This window comes from Sceloporus occidentalis, unplaced genomic scaffold (assembly GCF_023333645.1).
Source record: "Sceloporus occidentalis isolate IW3139 unplaced genomic scaffold, rSceOcc1.0.p SCAF_111, whole genome shotgun sequence".
NCBI lineage: Eukaryota > Metazoa > Chordata > Lepidosauria > Squamata > Phrynosomatidae > Sceloporus > Sceloporus occidentalis.
The window spans coordinates 1506155-1523499 of NW_028317091.1; the positions used below are offsets into that span (position 1 = coordinate 1506155).

The 17345-nt window shown below is 40.5% G+C and overlaps 5 non-coding genes across 5 annotated transcripts; all 5 read left to right on the forward strand.

Annotated features, from left to right (window-relative positions):
* Positions 1–110: 110 nt before the first annotated feature.
* On the forward strand, positions 111–184 carry TRNAN-GUU (transfer RNA asparagine (anticodon GUU)). Its single transcript has one exon. It is a non-coding gene; the product is annotated as a tRNA-Asn (tRNA).
* Positions 185–10335: 10151 nt separating this feature from the next.
* TRNAN-GUU (transfer RNA asparagine (anticodon GUU)) lies at positions 10336–10409 on the forward strand. Its single transcript has one exon. It is a non-coding gene; the product is annotated as a tRNA-Asn (tRNA).
* Positions 10410–11586: 1177 nt separating this feature from the next.
* Positions 11587–11660, forward strand: TRNAN-GUU (transfer RNA asparagine (anticodon GUU)). Its single transcript has one exon. It is a non-coding gene; the product is annotated as a tRNA-Asn (tRNA).
* A 2586-nt stretch (positions 11661–14246) lies between these two features.
* TRNAN-GUU (transfer RNA asparagine (anticodon GUU)) lies at positions 14247–14320 on the forward strand. Its single transcript has one exon. It is a non-coding gene; the product is annotated as a tRNA-Asn (tRNA).
* A 1177-nt stretch (positions 14321–15497) lies between these two features.
* TRNAN-GUU (transfer RNA asparagine (anticodon GUU)) lies at positions 15498–15571 on the forward strand. Its single transcript has one exon. It is a non-coding gene; the product is annotated as a tRNA-Asn (tRNA).
* Positions 15572–17345: the final 1774 nt, after the last annotated feature.

A 17345-nucleotide genomic window follows, 5' to 3' on the forward strand; every position in this document is an offset into this window, starting at 1 on the left:
AGTTGAGATACAACTGTCAATTCTTCTGCTATGGTCATTAAGCCCTCTGGAATGCTGAAGGTTTAAAGTCATAATCCTCACTGCTTCTCTGAAAGTAGTCACATGTGGTTGTCTCTGTGGCGCAATCGGTTAGCGCGTTCGGCTGTTAACCGAAAGGTTGGTGGTTCAAGCCCACCCAGGGACGAGCGGAATGTTTTCCTGAAAACTTTCATTCCTGTGTTTGCAACGCCAATGAGCTAATGATTACATTGAAAGACAGAAATGCAAAATCCTTAAAGCTTTCCAACATTAAGCTAAATCTTCTTATTCCACTTGTGGAAAGTTATTTTCCAGACAAAGCATGCCAATCCTTCCATGAAAAAACACAGGAAAAACTTTTTGGCATAGTGCCAATTTTGGATTGCTTAGATTATTATTATTAATTTTTTGTTTTTTAATTTAGGCCACGTCTACAATACTACATGTTGTTAATAATTCGGGCAGCCGTTACCAAAATAGTGGCTGGCAAGGGGAGAATGCTGTTTTCATACAATATCATAAATGACACAAGTTATTAACCCTACGTGCCAATTAATCTTATTCAACACCAGTTGTGCTTAAACAGAAAAGTGACATTATAAAAACAAAATTAGCAGAGGATGGTTTCGATCCATCGACCTCTGGGTTATGGGCCCAGCACGCTTCCGCTGCGCCACTCTGCTTTCCGTGTGACGGCTTGTCCGAGGGGAGAATGCTGTTTTCATGCAATATCATCAATGACAGAAGTTATTAACCCTATGTAAAAATGACATCTAGCAGAGGATGGTTTCGATCCATCGACCTCTGGGTTATGGGCCCAGCACGCTTCCGCTGCGCCACTCTGCTTTCTGTGTGATGGCTTGTCCGAGGGGAGAATGCTGTTTTCATGCAATATCATCAATGACAGAAGTTATTAAGCCTATGTGAAAATGACATCTAGCAGAGGATGGTTTCAATCCATTGACCTCTGGGTTATGGGCCCAGCACGCTTCCGCTGCGCCACCCTGCTTCTTCATGCGTATCTTTTTCACAAATGATAAAAACACATTAATTCCTGACTTTTTTTTCTCCAAATCTCTTCTTCAAGCTTCGAAAGTGCCAACTTTTTGCCACTTTCTTCCCAAATGATAAAAAAAACATGAATATCTGACTTTTTTTCCAAATCTCTTCTTCAAGATTCGTAAAGACAATTTAGGAGTACAAGTTCTCACCATCATGAAATAATGTATAAACAGTTGAGATACAACTGTCAATTCTTCTGCTATGGTCATTAAGCCCTCTGGAATGCTGACGGTTTAAAGTCACAAACCTTCTCTGAAAGCAGTCACATGTGGGTGTCTCTGTGGCGCAATCGTTTAGCTTGTTCGGCTGTTAACTGAAAGGGTGGTGGTTCAAGCCCCCCCAGGGACGAGCAGGATGTTTTCCTGAACACTTTTGTTCCTGTGTTTGCAATGCCAATGAGCTAATGATTACATTGAAAGACAGAAATGCAAAATCCTTAAAGCTTTCCAACATTAAGCTAAATCTTCTTATTCCACTTGTGGAAAGTTATTTTCCAGACAAAGCATGCCAATCCTTCCATGAAAAAACACAGGAAAAACTTTTTGGCATAGTGCCAATTTTGGATTGCTTAGATTATTATTATTAATTTTTTGTTTTTTAATTTAGGCCACGTCTACAATACTACATGTTGTTAATAATTCGGGCAGCCGTTACCAAAATAGTGGCTGGCAAGGGGAGAATGCCGTTTTCATACAATATCATAAATGACACAAGTTATTAACCCTACGTGCCAATTAATCTTATGCAACGCCAGTTGTGCTTAAACAGAAAAGTGACATTATAAAAACAAAATTAGCAGAGGATGGTTTCAATCCATCGACCTCTGGGTCATGGGCCCAGCACGCTTCCGCTGCGCCACTCTGCTTTCCGTGTGACGGCTTGTCCGAGGGGAGAATGCTGTTTTCATGCAATAGCATCAATGACAGAAGTTATTAACCCTATGTAAAAATGACATCTAGCAGAGGATGGTTTCGATCCATCGACCTCTGGGTTATGGGCCCAGCACGCTTCCGCTGCGCCACTCTACTTTCTGTGTGACAGCTTGTCCGAGGGGAGAATGCTGTTTTCATGCAATATCATCAATGACAGAAGTTATTAAGCCTATGTAAAAATGACATCTAGCAGAGGATGGTTTCGACACATCGACCTCTGGGTTATGGGCCCAGCACGCTTCCGCTGCGCCACTCTGCTTTTTCATGTGCTTTTTTTTTTCACAAATGATAAAAACACATTAATTCCTGACTTTTTTTTCTCCAAATCTCTTCTTCAAGCTTCGAAAGTGCGAACTTTTTGCCACTTTCTTCCCAAATGATAAAAAAACCCATGAATATCTGACTTTTTTTCCAAATCTCTTCTTCAAGATTCGTAAAGACAATTTAGGAGTACAAGTTCTCACCATCATGAAATAATGTATAAACAGTTGAGATACAACTGTCAATTCTTCTGCTATGGTCATTAAGCCCTCTGGAATGCTGACGGTTTAAAGTCACAAACCTTCTCTGAAAGCAGTCACATGTGGGTGTCTGTGTGGCGCAATCGTTTAGCTTGTTCGGCTGTTAACTGAAAGGGTGGTGGTTCAAGCCCACCCAGGGACGAGCAGGATGTTTTCCTGAACACTTTTGTTCCTGTGTTTGCAATGCCAATGAGCTAATGATTACATTGAAAGACAGAAATGCAAAATCCTTAAAGCTTTCCAACATTAAGCTAAATCTTCTTATGCCACTTGTGGAAAGTTATTTTCCAGACAAAGCATGCCAATCCTTCCATGAAAAAACACAGGAAAAACTTTTTGGCATAGTGCCAATTTTGGATTGCTTAGATTATTATTATTAATTTTTTGTTTTTTAATTTAGGCCACGTCTACAATACTACATGTTGTTAATAATTCGGGGAGCCGTTACCAAAATAGTGGCTGGCAAGGGGAGAATGCCGTTTTCATACAATATCATAAATGACACAAGTTATTAACCCTACGTGCCAATTAATCTTATGCAACGGCAGTTGTGCTTAAACAGAAAAGTGACATTATAAAAACAAAATTAGCAGAGGATGGTTTCGATCCATCGACCTCTGGGTTATGGGCCCAGCATGCTTCCGCTGCGCCACTCTGCTTTCCGTGTAACAGCTTGTCCGAGGGGAAAATGCTGTTTTCATACAATATCATAAATGACACAAGTTATTAACCCTACGTGTCAATTAATCTTATTCAACACCAGTTGTGCTTAAACAGAAAAGTGACATTATAAAAACAAAATTAGCAGAGGATGGTTTCGATCCATCGACCTCTGGGTTATGGGCCCAGCACGCTTCCGCTGCGCCACTCTGCTTTCCGTGTGACAGCTTGTCCGAGGGGAGAATGCTGTTTTCATGCAATATCATCAATGACAGAAGTTATTAAGCCTATGTAAAAATGACATCTAGCAGAGGATGGTTCCGATCCATTGACCTCTGGGTTATGGGCCCAGCACGCTTCCGCTGCGCCACCCTGCTCCTTCATGCGTTTTGTTTTTCACAAATGATAAAAACACATTAATTCCTGACTTTTTTTTCTCCAAATCTCTTCTTCAAGCTTCGAAAGTGCCAACTTTTTGCCACTTTCTTCCCAAATGATAAAAAAAACATGAATATCTGACTTTTTTTCCAAATCTCTTCTTCAAGATTCGTAAAGACAATTTAGGAGTACAAGTTCTCACCATCATGAAATAATGTATAAACAGTTGAGATACAACTGTCAATTCTTCTGCTATGGTCATTAAGCCCTCTGGAATGCTGAAGGTTTAAAGTCATAATCCTCACTGCTTCTCTGAAAGTAGTCACATGTGGTTGTCTCTGTGGCGCAATCGGTTAGTGCGTTCGGCTGTTAACCGAAAGGTTGGTGGTTCAAGCCCACCCAGGGAAGAGCGGGATGTTTTCCTGAAAACTTTCATTCCTGTGTTTGCAACGCCAATGAGCTAATGATTACATTGAAAGACAGAAATGCAAAATCCTTAAAGCTTTCCAACATTAAGCTAAATCTTCTTATTCCACTTGTGGAAAGTTATTTTCCAGACAAAGCATGCCAATCCTTCCATGAAAAAACACAGGAAAAACTTTTTGGCATAGTGCCAATTTTGGATTGCTTAGATTATTATTATTAATTTTTTGTTTTTTAATTTAGGCCACGTCTACAATACTACATGTTGTTAATAATTCGGGCAGCCGTTACCAAAATAGTGGCTGGCAAGGGGAGAATGCCGTTTTCATACAATATCATAAATGACACAAGTTATTAACCCTACGTGCCAATTAATCTTATGCAACGCCAGTTGTGCTTAAACAGAAAAGTGACATTATAAAAACAAAATTAGCAGAGGATGGTTTCGATCCATCGACCTCTGGGTTATGGGCCCAGCACGCTTCCGCTGCGCCACTCTGCTTTCCGTGTAACAGCTTGTCCGAGGGGAAAATGCTGTTTTCATACAATATCATAAATGACACAAGTTATTAACCCTACGTGCCAATTAATCTTATTCAACACCAGTTGTGCTTAAACAGAAAAGTGACATTATAAAAACAAAATTAGCAGAGGATGGTTTCGATCCATCGATCTCTGGGTTATGGGCCCAGCACGCTTCCGCTGCGCCACTCTGCTTTCCGTGTGACGGCTTGTCCGAGGGGAGAATGCTGTTTTCATGCAATATCATCAATGACAAGTTATTAAGCCTATGTAAAAATGACATCTAGCAGAGGATGGTTTCGATCCATCGACCTCTGGGTTATGGGTCCAGCACGCTTCCGCTGCGCCACTCTGCTTTTTTATGTGCTCTTTTTTTTTCACAAATGATAAAAACACATTAATTCCTGACTTTTTTTTCTCCAAATCTCTTCTTCAAGCTTCGAAAGTGCGAACTTTTTGCCACTTTCTTCCCAAATGATAAAAAAACCCATGAATATCTGACTTTTTTCCAAATCTCTTCTTCAAGATTCGTAAAGACAATTTAGGAGTACAAGTTCTCACCATCATGAAATAATGTATAAACAGTTGAGATACAACTGTCAATTCTTCTGCTATGGTCATTAAGCCCTCTGTAATGCTGACGGTTTAAAGTCACAAACCTTCTCTGAAAGCAGTCACATGTGGGCGTCTCTGTGGCGCAATCGTTTAGCTTGTTCGGCTGTTAACTGAAAGGGTGGTGGTTCAAGCCCACCCAGGGACGAGCAGGATGTTTTCCTGAGCACTTTTGTTCCTGTGTTTGCAACGCCAATGAGCTAATGATTACAAGTGGCATAAGAAGATTTAGCTTAATGTTGGAAAGCTTTAAGGATTTTCCTTAAAGCTTTCCAACATTAAGCTAAATCTTCTTATGCCACTTGTGGAAAGTTATTTTCCAGACAAAGCATGCCAATCCTTCCATGAAAAAACAAAGGAAAAACTTTTTGGCATAGTGCCAATTTTGGATTGCTTAGATTATTATTATTAATTTTTTGTTTTTTAATTTAGGCCACGTCTACAATACTACATGTTGTTAATAATTCGGGCAGCCGTTACCAAAATAGTGGCTGGCAAGGGGAGAATGCCGTTTTCATACAATATCATAAATGACACAAGTTATTAACCCTACGTGCCAATTAATCTTATGCAACGGCAGTTGTGCTTAAACAGAAAAGTGACATTATAAAAACAAAATTAGCAGAGGATGGTTTCGATCCATCGACCTCTGGGTTATGGGCCCAGCACGCTTCCGCTGCGCCACTCTGCTTTCCGTGTAACAGCTTGTCCGAGGGGAAAATGCTGTTTTCATACAATATCATAAATGACACAAGTTATTAACCCTACGTGCCAATTAATCTTATTCAACACCAGTTGTGCTTAAACAGAAAAGTGACATTATAAAAACAAAATTAGCAGAGGATGGTTTTGATCCATCGACCTCTGGGTTATGGGCCCAGCACGCTTCCGCTGCGCCACTCTGCTTTCCGTGTGACGTATTGTCCGAGGGGAGAATGCTGTTTTCATGCAATATCATCAATGACAGAAGTTATTAACCCTATGTAAAAATGACATCTAGCAGAGGATGGTTTCGATCCATCGACCTCTGGGCTATGGGCCCAGCACGCTTCCGCTGCGCCACTCTGCTTTCTGTGTGACGGCTTGTCCGAGGGGAGAATGCTGTTTTCATGCAATATCATCAATGACAGAAGTTATTAACCCTATGTAAAAATGACATCTAGCAGAGGATGGTTTCGATCCATTGACCTCTGGGTTATGGGCCCAGCACGCTTCCGCTGCGCCACCCTGCTTCTTCATGCGTTTTTTTTTTCACAAATGATAAAAACACATTAATTCCTGACTTTTTTTTCTCCAAATCTCTTCTTCAAGCTTCGAAAGTGCCAACTTTTTGCCACTTTCTTCCCAAATGATAAAAAAAACATGAATATCTGACTTTTTTTCCAAATCTCTTCTTCAAGATTCGTAAAGACAATTTAGGAGTACAAGTTCTCACCATCATGAAATAATGTATAAACAGTTGAGATACAACTGTCAATTCTTCTGCTATGGTCATTAAGCCCTCTGGAATGCTGAAGGTTTAAAGTCATAATCCTCACTGCTTCTCTGAAAGTAGTCACATGTGGTTGTCTCTGTGGCGCAATCGGTTAGCGCGGTCGGCTGTTAACCTAAAGGTTGGTGGTTCAAGCCCACCCAGGGACGAGCGGGATGTTTTCCTGAAAACTTTCATTCCTGTGTTTCCAACGCTAATGATTACATTGAAAGACAGAAATGCAAAATCCTTAAAGCTTTCCAACATTAAGCTAAATCTTCTTATTCCACTTGTGGAAAGTTATTTTCCAGACAAAGCATGCCAATCCTTCCATTAAAAAACACAGGAAAAACTTTTTGGCATAGTGCCAATTTTGGATTGCTTAGATTATTATTATTAATTTTTTGTTTTTTAATTTAGGCCACGTCTACAATACTACATGTTGTTAATAATTCGGGCAGCCGTTACCAAAATAGTGGCTGGCAAGGGGAGAATGCCGTTTTCATACAATATCATAAATGACACAAGTTATTAACCCTACGTGCCAATTAATCTTATGCAACGCCAGTTGTGCTTAAACAGAAAAGTGACATTATAAAAACCAAATTAGCAGAGGATGGTTTCAATCCATCTACCTCTGGGTTATGGGCCCAGCACGCTTCCGCTGCGCCACTCTGCTTTCCGTGTGACGGCTTGTCCGAGGGGAGAATGCTGTTTTCATGCAATATCATCAATGACAGAAGTTATTAACCCTATGTAAAAATGACATCTAGCAGAGGATGGTTTCGATCCATCGACCTCTGGGTTATGGGCCCAGCACGCTTCCGCTGCGCCACTCTGCTTTCCGTGTGACAGCTTTTCCGAGGGGAGAATGCTGTTTTCATGCAATATCATCAATGACAGAAGTTATTAAGCCTATGTAAAAATGACATCTAGCAGAGGATGGTTCCGATCCATTGACCTCTGGGTTATGGGCCCAGCACGCTTCCGCTGCGCCACCCTGCTCCTTCATGCGTTTTGTTTTTCACAAATGATAAAAACACATTAATTCCTGACTTTTTTTTCTCCAAATCTCTTCTTCAAGCTTCGAAAGTGCCAACTTTTTGCCACTTTCTTCCCAAATGATAAAAAAAACATGAATATCTGACTTTTTTTCCAAATCTCTTCTTCAAGATTCGTAAAGACAATTTAGGAGTACAAGTTCTCACCATCATGAAATAATGTATAAACAGTTGAGATACAACTGTCAATTCTTCTGCTATGGTCATTAAGCCCTCTGGAATGCTGAAGGTTTAAAGTCATAATCCTCACTGCTTCTCTGAAAGTAGTCACATGTGGTTGTCTCTGTGGCGCAATCGGTTAGTGCGTTCGGCTGTTAACCGAAAGGTTGGTGGTTCAAGCCCACCCAGGGAAGAGCGGGATGTTTTCCTGAAAACTTTCATTCCTGTGTTTGCAACGCCAATGAGCTAATGATTACATTGAAAGACAGAAATGCAAAATCCTTAAAGCTTTCCAACATTAAGCTAAATCTTCTTATTCCACTTGTGGAAAGTTATTTTCCAGACAAAGCATGCCAATCCTTCCATGAAAAAACACAGGAAAAACTTTTTTGGCATAGTGCCAATTTTGGATTGCTTAGATTATTATTATTAATTTTTTGTTTTTTAATTTAGGCCACGTCTACAATACTACATGTTGTTAATAATTCGGGCAGCCGTTACCAAAATAGTGGCTGGCAAGGGGAGAATGCCGTTTTCATACAATATCATAAATGACACAAGTTATTAACCCTACGTGCCAATTAATCTTATGCAACGCCAGTTGTGCTTAAACAGAAAAGTGACATTATAAAAACAAAATTAGCAGAGGAAGGTTTCGATCCATCGACCTCTGGGTTATGGGCCCAGCACGCTTCCGCTGCGCCACTCTGCTTTCCGTGTAACAGCTTGTCCGAGGGGAAAATGTTGTTTTCATACAATATCATAAATGACACAAGTTATTAACCCTACGTGCCAATTAATCTTATTCAACACCAGTTGTGCTTAAACAGAAAAGTGACATTATAAAAACAAAATTAGCAGAGGATGGTTTCGATCCATCGACCTCTGGGTTATGGGCCCAGCACGCTTCCGCTGCGCCACTCTGCTTTCCGTGTGACGGCTTGTCCGAGGGGAGAATGCTGTTTTCATGCAATATCATCAATGACAAGTTATTAAGCCTATGTAAAAACGACATCTAGCAGAGGATGGTTTCGATCCATTGACCTCTGGGTTATGGGCCCAGCACGCTTCCGCTGCGCCACCCTGCTTCTTCATGCGTTTTTTTTTTTCACAAATGATAAAAACACATTAATTCCTGACTTTTTTTTCTCCAAATCTCTTCTTCAAGCTTCGAAAGTGCCAACTTTTTGCCACTTTCTTCCCAAATGATAAAAAAAACATGAATATCTGACTTTTTTTCCAAATCTCTTCTTCAAGATTCGTAAAGACAATTTAGGAGTACAAGTTCTCACCATCATGAAATAATGTATAAACAGTTGAGATACAACTGTCAATTCTTCTGCTATGGTCATTAAGCCCTCTGGAATGCTGAAGGTTTAAAGTCATAATCCTCACTGCTTCTCTGAAAGTAGTCACATGTGGTTGTCTCTGTGGCGCAATCGGTTAGCGCGTTCGGCCTGTTAACCGAAAGGTTGGTGGTTCAAGCCCACCCAGGGACGAGCGGGATGTTTTCCTGAAAACTTTCATTCCTGTGTTTGCAACGCCAATGAGCTAATGATTACATTGAAAGACAGAAATGCAAAATCCTTAAAGCTTTCCAACATTAAGCTAAATCTTCTTATTCCACTTGTGGAAAGTTATTTTCCAGACAAAGCATGCCAATCCTTCCATGAAAAAACACAGAGAAAAACTTTTTGGCATAGTGCCAATTTTGGATTGCTTAGATTATTATTATTAATTTTTTGTTTTTTAATTTAGGCCACGTCTACAATACTACATGTTGTTAATAATTCGGGCAGCCGTTACCAAAATAGTGGCTGGCAAGGGGAGAATGCTGTTTTCATACAATATCATAAATGACACAAGTTATTAACCCTACGTGCCAATTAATCTTATTCAACACCAGTTGTGCTTAAACAGAAAAGTGACATTATAAAAACAAAATTAGCAGAGGATGGTTTCGATCCATCGACCTCTGGGTTATGGGCCCAGCACGCTTCCGCTGCGCCACTCTGCTTTCCGTGTGACAGCTTGTCCGAGGGGAGAATGCTGTTTTCATGCAATATCATCAATGACAGAAGTTATTAACCCTATGTAAAAATGATATCTAGCAGAGGATGGTTTCGATCCATTGACCTCTGGGTTATGGGCCCAGCACGCTTCCGCTGCGCCACCCTGCTTCTTCATGCGTTTTTTTTTTTCACAAATGATAAAAACACATTAATTCCTGACTTTTTTTTCTCCAAATCTCTTCTTCAAGCTTCGAAAGTGCCAACTTTTTGCCACTTTCTTCCCAAATGATAAAAAAAACATGAATATCTGACTTTTTTTCCAAATCTCTTCTTCAAGATTCGTAAAGACAATTTAGGAGTACAAGTTCTCACCATCATGAAATAATGTATAAACAGTTGAGATACAACTGTCAATTCTTCTGCTATGGTCATTAAGCCCTCTGGAATGCTGAAGGTTTAAAGTCATAATCCTCACTGCTTCTCTGAAAGTAGTCACATGTGGTTGTCTCTGTGGCGCAATCGGTTAGCGCGTTCGGCTGTTAACCGAAAGGTTGGTGGTTCAAGCCCACCCAGGGACGAGCGGGATGTTTTCCTGAAAACTTTCATTCCTGTGTTTGCAACGCCAATGAGCTAATGATTACATTGAAAGACAGAAATGCAAAATCCTTAAAGCTTTCCAACATTAAGCTAAATCTTCTTATTCCACTTGTGGAAAGTTATTTTCCAGACAAAGCATGCCAATCCTTCCATGAAAAAACACAGGAAAAACTTTTTGGCATAGTGCCAATTTTGGATTGCTTAGATTATTATTATTAATTTTTTGTTTTTTAATTTAGGCCACGTCTACAATACTACATGTTGTTAATAATTCGGGCAGCCGTTACCAAAATAGTGGCTGGCAAGGGGAGAATGCTGTTTTCATACAATATCATAAATGACACAAGTTATTAACCCTACGTGCCAATTAATCTTATTCAACACCAGTTGTGCTTAAACAGAAAAGTGACATTATAAAAACAAAATTAGCAGAGGATGGTTTCGATCCATCGACCTCTGGGTTATGGGCCCAGCACGCTTCCGCTGCGCCACTCTGCTTTCCGTGTGACGGCTTGTCCGAGGGGAGAATGCTGTTTTCATGCAATATCATCAATGACAGAAGTTATTAACCCTATGTAAAAATGACATCTAGCAGAGGATGGTTTCGATCCATCGACCTCTGGGTTATGGGCCCAGCACGCTTCCGCTGCGCCACTCTGCTTTCTGTGTGATGGCTTGTCCGAGGGGAGAATGCTGTTTTCATGCAATATCATCAATGACAGAAGTTATTAAGCCTATGTGAAAATGACGTCTAGCAGAGGATGGTTTCAATCCATTGACCTCTGGGTTATGGGCCCAGCACGCTTCCGCTGCGCCACCCTGCTTCTTCATGCGTGTCTTTTTCACAAATGATAAAAACACATTAATTCCTGACTTTTTTTTCTCCAAATCTCTTCTTCAAGCTTCGAAAGTGCCAACTTTTTGCCACTTTCTTCCCAAATGATAAAAAAAACATGAATATCTGACTTTTTTTCCAAATCTCTTCTTCAAGATTCGTAAAGACAATTTAGGAGTACAAGTTCTCACCATCATGAAATAATGTATAAACAGTTGAGATACAACTGTCAATTCTTCTGCTATGGTCATTAAGCCCTCTGGAATGCTGAAGGTTTAAAGTCATAATCCTCACTGCTTCTCTGAAAGTAGTCACATGTGGTTGTCTCTGTGGCGCAATCGGTTAGCGCGTTCGGCTGTTAACCGAAAGGTTGGTGGTTCAAGCCCACCCAGGGACGAGCGGGATGTTCTCCTGAAAACTTTCATTCCTGTGTTTGCAACGCCAATGAGCTAATGATTACATTGAAAGACAGAAATGCAAAATCCTTAAAGCTTTCCAACATTAAGCTAAATCTTCTTATTCCACTTGTGGAAAGTTATTTTCCAGACAAAGCATGCCAATCCTTCCATGAAAAAACACAGGAAAAACTTTTTGGCATAGTGCCAATTTTGGATTGCTTAGATTATTATTATTAATTTTTTGTTTTTTAATTTAGGCCACGTCTACAATACTACATGTTGTTAATAATTCGGGCAGCCGTTACCAAAATAGTGGCTGGCAAGGGGAGAATGCTGTTTTCATACAATATCATAAATGACACAAGTTATTAACCCTACGTGCCAATTAATCTTATTCAACACCAGTTGTGCTTAAACAGAAAAGTGACATTATAAAAACAAAATTAGCAGAGGATGGTTTCGATCCATCGACCTCTGGGTTATGGGCCCAGCACGCTTCCGCTGCGCCACTCTGCTTTCCGTGTGACGGCTTGTCCGAGGGGAGAATGCTGTTTTCATGCAATATCATCAATGACAGAAGTTATTAACCCTATGTAAAAATGACATCTAGCAGAGGATGGTTTCGATCCATCGACCTCTGGGTTATGGGCCCAGCACGCTTCCGCTGCGCCACTCTGCTTTCTGTGTGATGGCTTGTCCGAGGGGAGAATGCTGTTTTCATGCAATATCATCAATGACAGAAGTTATTAAGCCTATGTGAAAATGACGTCTAGCAGAGGATGGTTTCAATCCATTGACCTCTGGGTTATGGGCCCAGCACGCTTCCGCTGCGCCACCCTGCTTCTTCATGCGTGTCTTTTTCACAAATGATAAAAACACATTAATTCCTGACTTTTTTTTCTCCAAATCTCTTCTTCAAGCTTCGAAAGTGCCAACTTTTTGCCACTTTCTTCCCAAATGATAAAAAAAACATGAATATCTGACTTTTTTTCCAAATCTCTTCTTCAAGATTCGTAAAGACAATTTAGGAGTACAAGTTCTCACCATCATGAAATAATGTATAAACAGTTGAGATACAACTGTCAATTCTTCTGCTATGGTCATTAAGCCCTCTGGAATGCTGACGGTTTAAAGTCACAAACCTTCTCTGAAAGCAGTCACATGTGGGTGTCTGTGTGGCGCAATCGTTTAGCTTGTTCGGCTGTTAACTGAAAGGGTGGTGGTTCAAGCCCACCCAGGGACGAGCAGGATGTTTTCCTGAACACTTTTGTTCCTGTGTTTGCAATGCCAATGAGCTAATGATTACATTGAAAGACAGAAATGCAAAATCCTTAAAGCTTTCCAACATTAAGCTAAATCTTCTTATGCCACTTGTGGAAAGTTATTTTCCAGACAAAGCATGCCAATCCTTCCATGAAAAAACACAGGAAAAACTTTTTGGCATAGTGCCAATTTTGGATTGCTTAGATTATTATTATTAATTTTTTGTTTTTTAATTTAGGCCACGTCTACAATACTACATGTTGTTAATAATTCGGGCAGCCGTTACCAAAATAGTGGCTGGCAAGGGGAGAATGCCGTTTTCATACAATATCATAAATGACACAAGTTATTAAACCTACGTGCCAATTAATCTTATGCAACGCCAGTTGTGCTTAAACAGAAAAGTGACATTATAAAAACAAAATTAGCAGAGGATGGTTTCGATCCATCGACCTCTGGGTTATGGGCCCAGCACGCTTCCGCTGCGCCACTCTGCTTTCCGTGTGACGGCTTGTCCGAGGGGAGAATGCTGTTTTCATGCAATATCATCAATGACAGAAGTTATTAACCCTATGTAAAAATGACATCTAGCAGAAGTTGGTTTCGATCCATCGACCTCTGGGTTATGGGCCCAGCACGCTTCCGCTGCGCCACTCTGCTTTCTGTGTGACGGCTTGTCCGAGGGGAGAATGCTGTTTTCATGCAATATCATCAATGACAGAAGTTATTAACCCTATGTAAAAATGACATCTAGCAGAGGATGGTTTCGATCCATCGACCTCTGGGTTATGGGCCCAGCACGCTTCCGCTGCGCCACTCTGCTTTCCGTGTGACAGCTTGTCCGAGGGGAGAATGCTGTTTTCATGCAATATCATCAATGACAGAAGTTATTAACCCTATGTAAAAATGACATCTAGCAGAGGATGGTTTCTATCCATCGACCTCTGGGTTATGGGTCCAGCACGCTTCCGCTGCGCCACTCTGCTTTTTCATGTGCTTGTTTTTTTCACAAATGATAAAAACACATTAATTCCTGACTTTTTTTTCTCCAAATCTCTTCTTCAAGCTTCGAAAGTGCGAACTTTTTGCCACTTTCTTCCCAAATGATAAAAAAACCCATGAATATCTGACTTTTTTCCAAATCTCTTCTTCAAGATTCGTAAAGACAATTTAGGAGTACAAGTTCTCACCATCATGAAATAATGTATAAACAGTTGAGATACAACTGTCAATTCTTCTGCTATGGTCATTAAGCCCTCTGGAATGCTGAAGGTTTAAAGTCATAATCCTCACTGCTTCTCTGAAAGTAGTCACATGTGGTTGTCTCTGTGGCGCAATCGGTTAGCGCGTTCGGCTGTTAACCGAAAGGTTGGTGGTTCAAGCCCACCCAGGGACGAGCGGGATGTTCTCCTGAAAACTTTCATTCCTGTGTTTGCAACGCCAATGAGCTAATGATTACATTGAAAGACAGAAATGCAAAATCCTTAAAGCTTTCCAACATTAAGCTAAATCTTCTTATTCCACTTGTGGAAAGTTATTTTCCAGACAAAGCATGCCAATCCTTCCATGAAAAAACACAGGAAAAACTTTTTGGCATAGTGCCAATTTTGGATTGCTTAGATTATTATTATTAATTTTTTGTTTTTTAATTTAGGCCACGTCTACAATACTACATGTTGTTAATAATTCGGGCAGCCGTTACCAAAATAGTGGCTGGCAAGGGGAGAATGCTGTTTTCATACAATATCATAAATGACACAAGTTATTAACCCTACGTGCCAATTAATCTTATTCAACACCAGTTGTGCTTAAACAGAAAAGTGACATTATAAAAACAAAATTAGCAGAGGATGGTTTCGATCCATCGACCTCTGGGTTATGGGCCCAGCACGCTTCCGCTGCGCCACTCTGCTTTCCGTGTGATGGCTTGTCCGAGGGGAGAATGCTGTTTTCATGCAATATCATCAATGACAGAAGTTATTAACCCTATGTAAAAATGACATCTAGCAGAGGATGGTTTCGATCCATCGATCTCTGGGTTATGGGCCCAGCACGCTTCCGCTGCGCCACTCTGCTTTCCGTGTGACAGCTTGTCCGAGGGGAGAATGCTGTTTTAATGCAATATCATCAATGACAGAAGTTATTAAGCCTATGTAAAAATGACATCTAGCAGAGGATGGTTTCGATCCATTGACCTCTGGGTTATGGGCCCAGCACGCTTCCGCTGCGCCACCCTGCTTCTTCATGCATTTTTTTTTCACAAATGATAAAAACACATTAATTCCTGACTTTTTTTTCTCCAAATCTCTTCTTCAAGCTTCGAAAGTGCCAACTTTTTGCCACTTTCTTCCCAAATGATAAAAAAAACATGAATATCTGACTTTTTTTCCAAATCTCTTCTTCAAGATTCGTAAAGACAATTTAGGAGTACAAGTTCTCACCATCATGAAATAATGTATAAACAGTTGAGATACAACTGTCAATTCTTCTGCTATGGTCATTAAGCCCTCTGGAATGCTGAAGGTTTAAAGTCATAATCCTCACTGCTTCTCTGAAAGTAGTCACATGTGGTTGTCTCTGTGGCGCAATCGGTTAGCGCGTTCGGCTGTTAACCGAAAGGTTGGTGGTTCAAGCCCACCCAGGGACGAGCGGGATGTTCTCCTGAAAACTTTCATTCCTGTGTTTGCAATGACAATGAGCTAATGATTACATTGAAAGACAGAAATGCAAAATCCTTAAAGCTTTCCAACATTAAGCTAAATCTTCTTATTCCACTTGTGGAAAGTTATTTTCCAGACAAAGCATGCCAATCCTTCCATGAAAAAACACAGGAAAAACTTTTTGGCATAGTGCCAATTTTGGATTGCTTAGATTATTATTATTAATTTTTTGTTTTTTAATTTAGGCCACGTCTACAATACTACATGTTGTTAATAATTCGGGCAGCCGTTACCAAAATAGTGGCTGGCAAGGGGAGAATGCCGTTTTCATACAATATCATAAATGACACAAGTTATTAACCCTACGTGCCAATTAATCTTATGCAACGCCAGTTGTGCTTAAACAGAAAAGTGACATTATAAAAACAAAATTAGCAGAGGATGGTTTCAATCCATCGATCTCTGGGTCATGGGCCCAGCACGCTTCCGCTGCGCCACTCTGCTTTCCGTGTGACGGCTTGTCCGAGGGGAGAATGCTGTTTTCATGCAATAGCATCAATGACAGAAGTTATTAACCCTATGTAAAAATGACATCTAGCAGAGGATGGTTTCGATCCATCGACCTCTGGGTTATGGGCCCAGCACGCTTCCGCTGCGCCACTCTACTTTCTGTGTGACAGCTTGTCCGAGGGGAGAATGCTGTTTTCATGCAATATCATCAATGACAGAAGTTATTAAGCCTATGTAAAAATGACATCTAGCAGAGGATGGTTTCGACACATCGACCTCTGGGTTATGGGCCCAGCACGCTTCCGCTGCGCCACTCTGCTTTTTCATGTGCTTTTTTTTTTCACAAATGATAAAAACACATTAATTCCTGACTTTTTTTTCTCCAAATCTCTTCTTCAAGCTTCGAAAGTGCGAACTTTTTGCCACTTTCTTCCCAAATGATAAAAAAACCCATGAATATCTGACTTTTTTCCAAATCTCTTCTTCAAGATTCGTAAAGACAATTTAGGAGTACAAGTTCTCACCATCATGAAATAATGTATAAACAGTTGAGATACAACTGTCAATTCTTCTGCTATGGTCATTAAGCCCTCTGGAATGCTGACGGTTTAAAGTCACAAACCTTCTCTGAAAGCAGTCACATGTGGGTGTCTGTGTGGCGCAATCGTTTAGCTTGTTCGGCTGTTAACTGAAAGGGTGGTGGTTCAAGCCCACCCAGGGACGAGCAGGATGTTTTCCTGAACACTTTTGTTCCTGTGTTTGCAATGCCAATGAGCTAATGATTACATTGAAAGACAGAAATGCAAAATCCTTAAAGCTTTCCAACATTAAGCTAAATCTTCTTATGCCACTTGTGGAAAGTTATTTTCCAGACAAAGCATGCCAATCCTTCCATGAAAAAACACAGGAAAAACTTTTTGGCATAGTGCCAATTTTGGATTGCTTAGATTATTATTATTAATTTTTTGTTTTTTAATTTAGGCCACGTCTACAATACTACATGTTGTTAATAATTCGGGGAGCCGTTACCAAAATAGTGGCTGGCAAGGGGAGAATGCCGTTTTCATACAATATCATAAATGACACAAGTTATTAACCCTACGTGCCAATTAATCTTATGCAACGGCAGTTGTGCTTAAACAGAAAAGTGACATTATAAAAACAAAATTAGCAGAGGATGGTTTCGATCCATCGACCTCTGGGTTATGGGCCCAGCATGCTTCCGCTGCGCCACTCTGCTTTCCGTGTAAC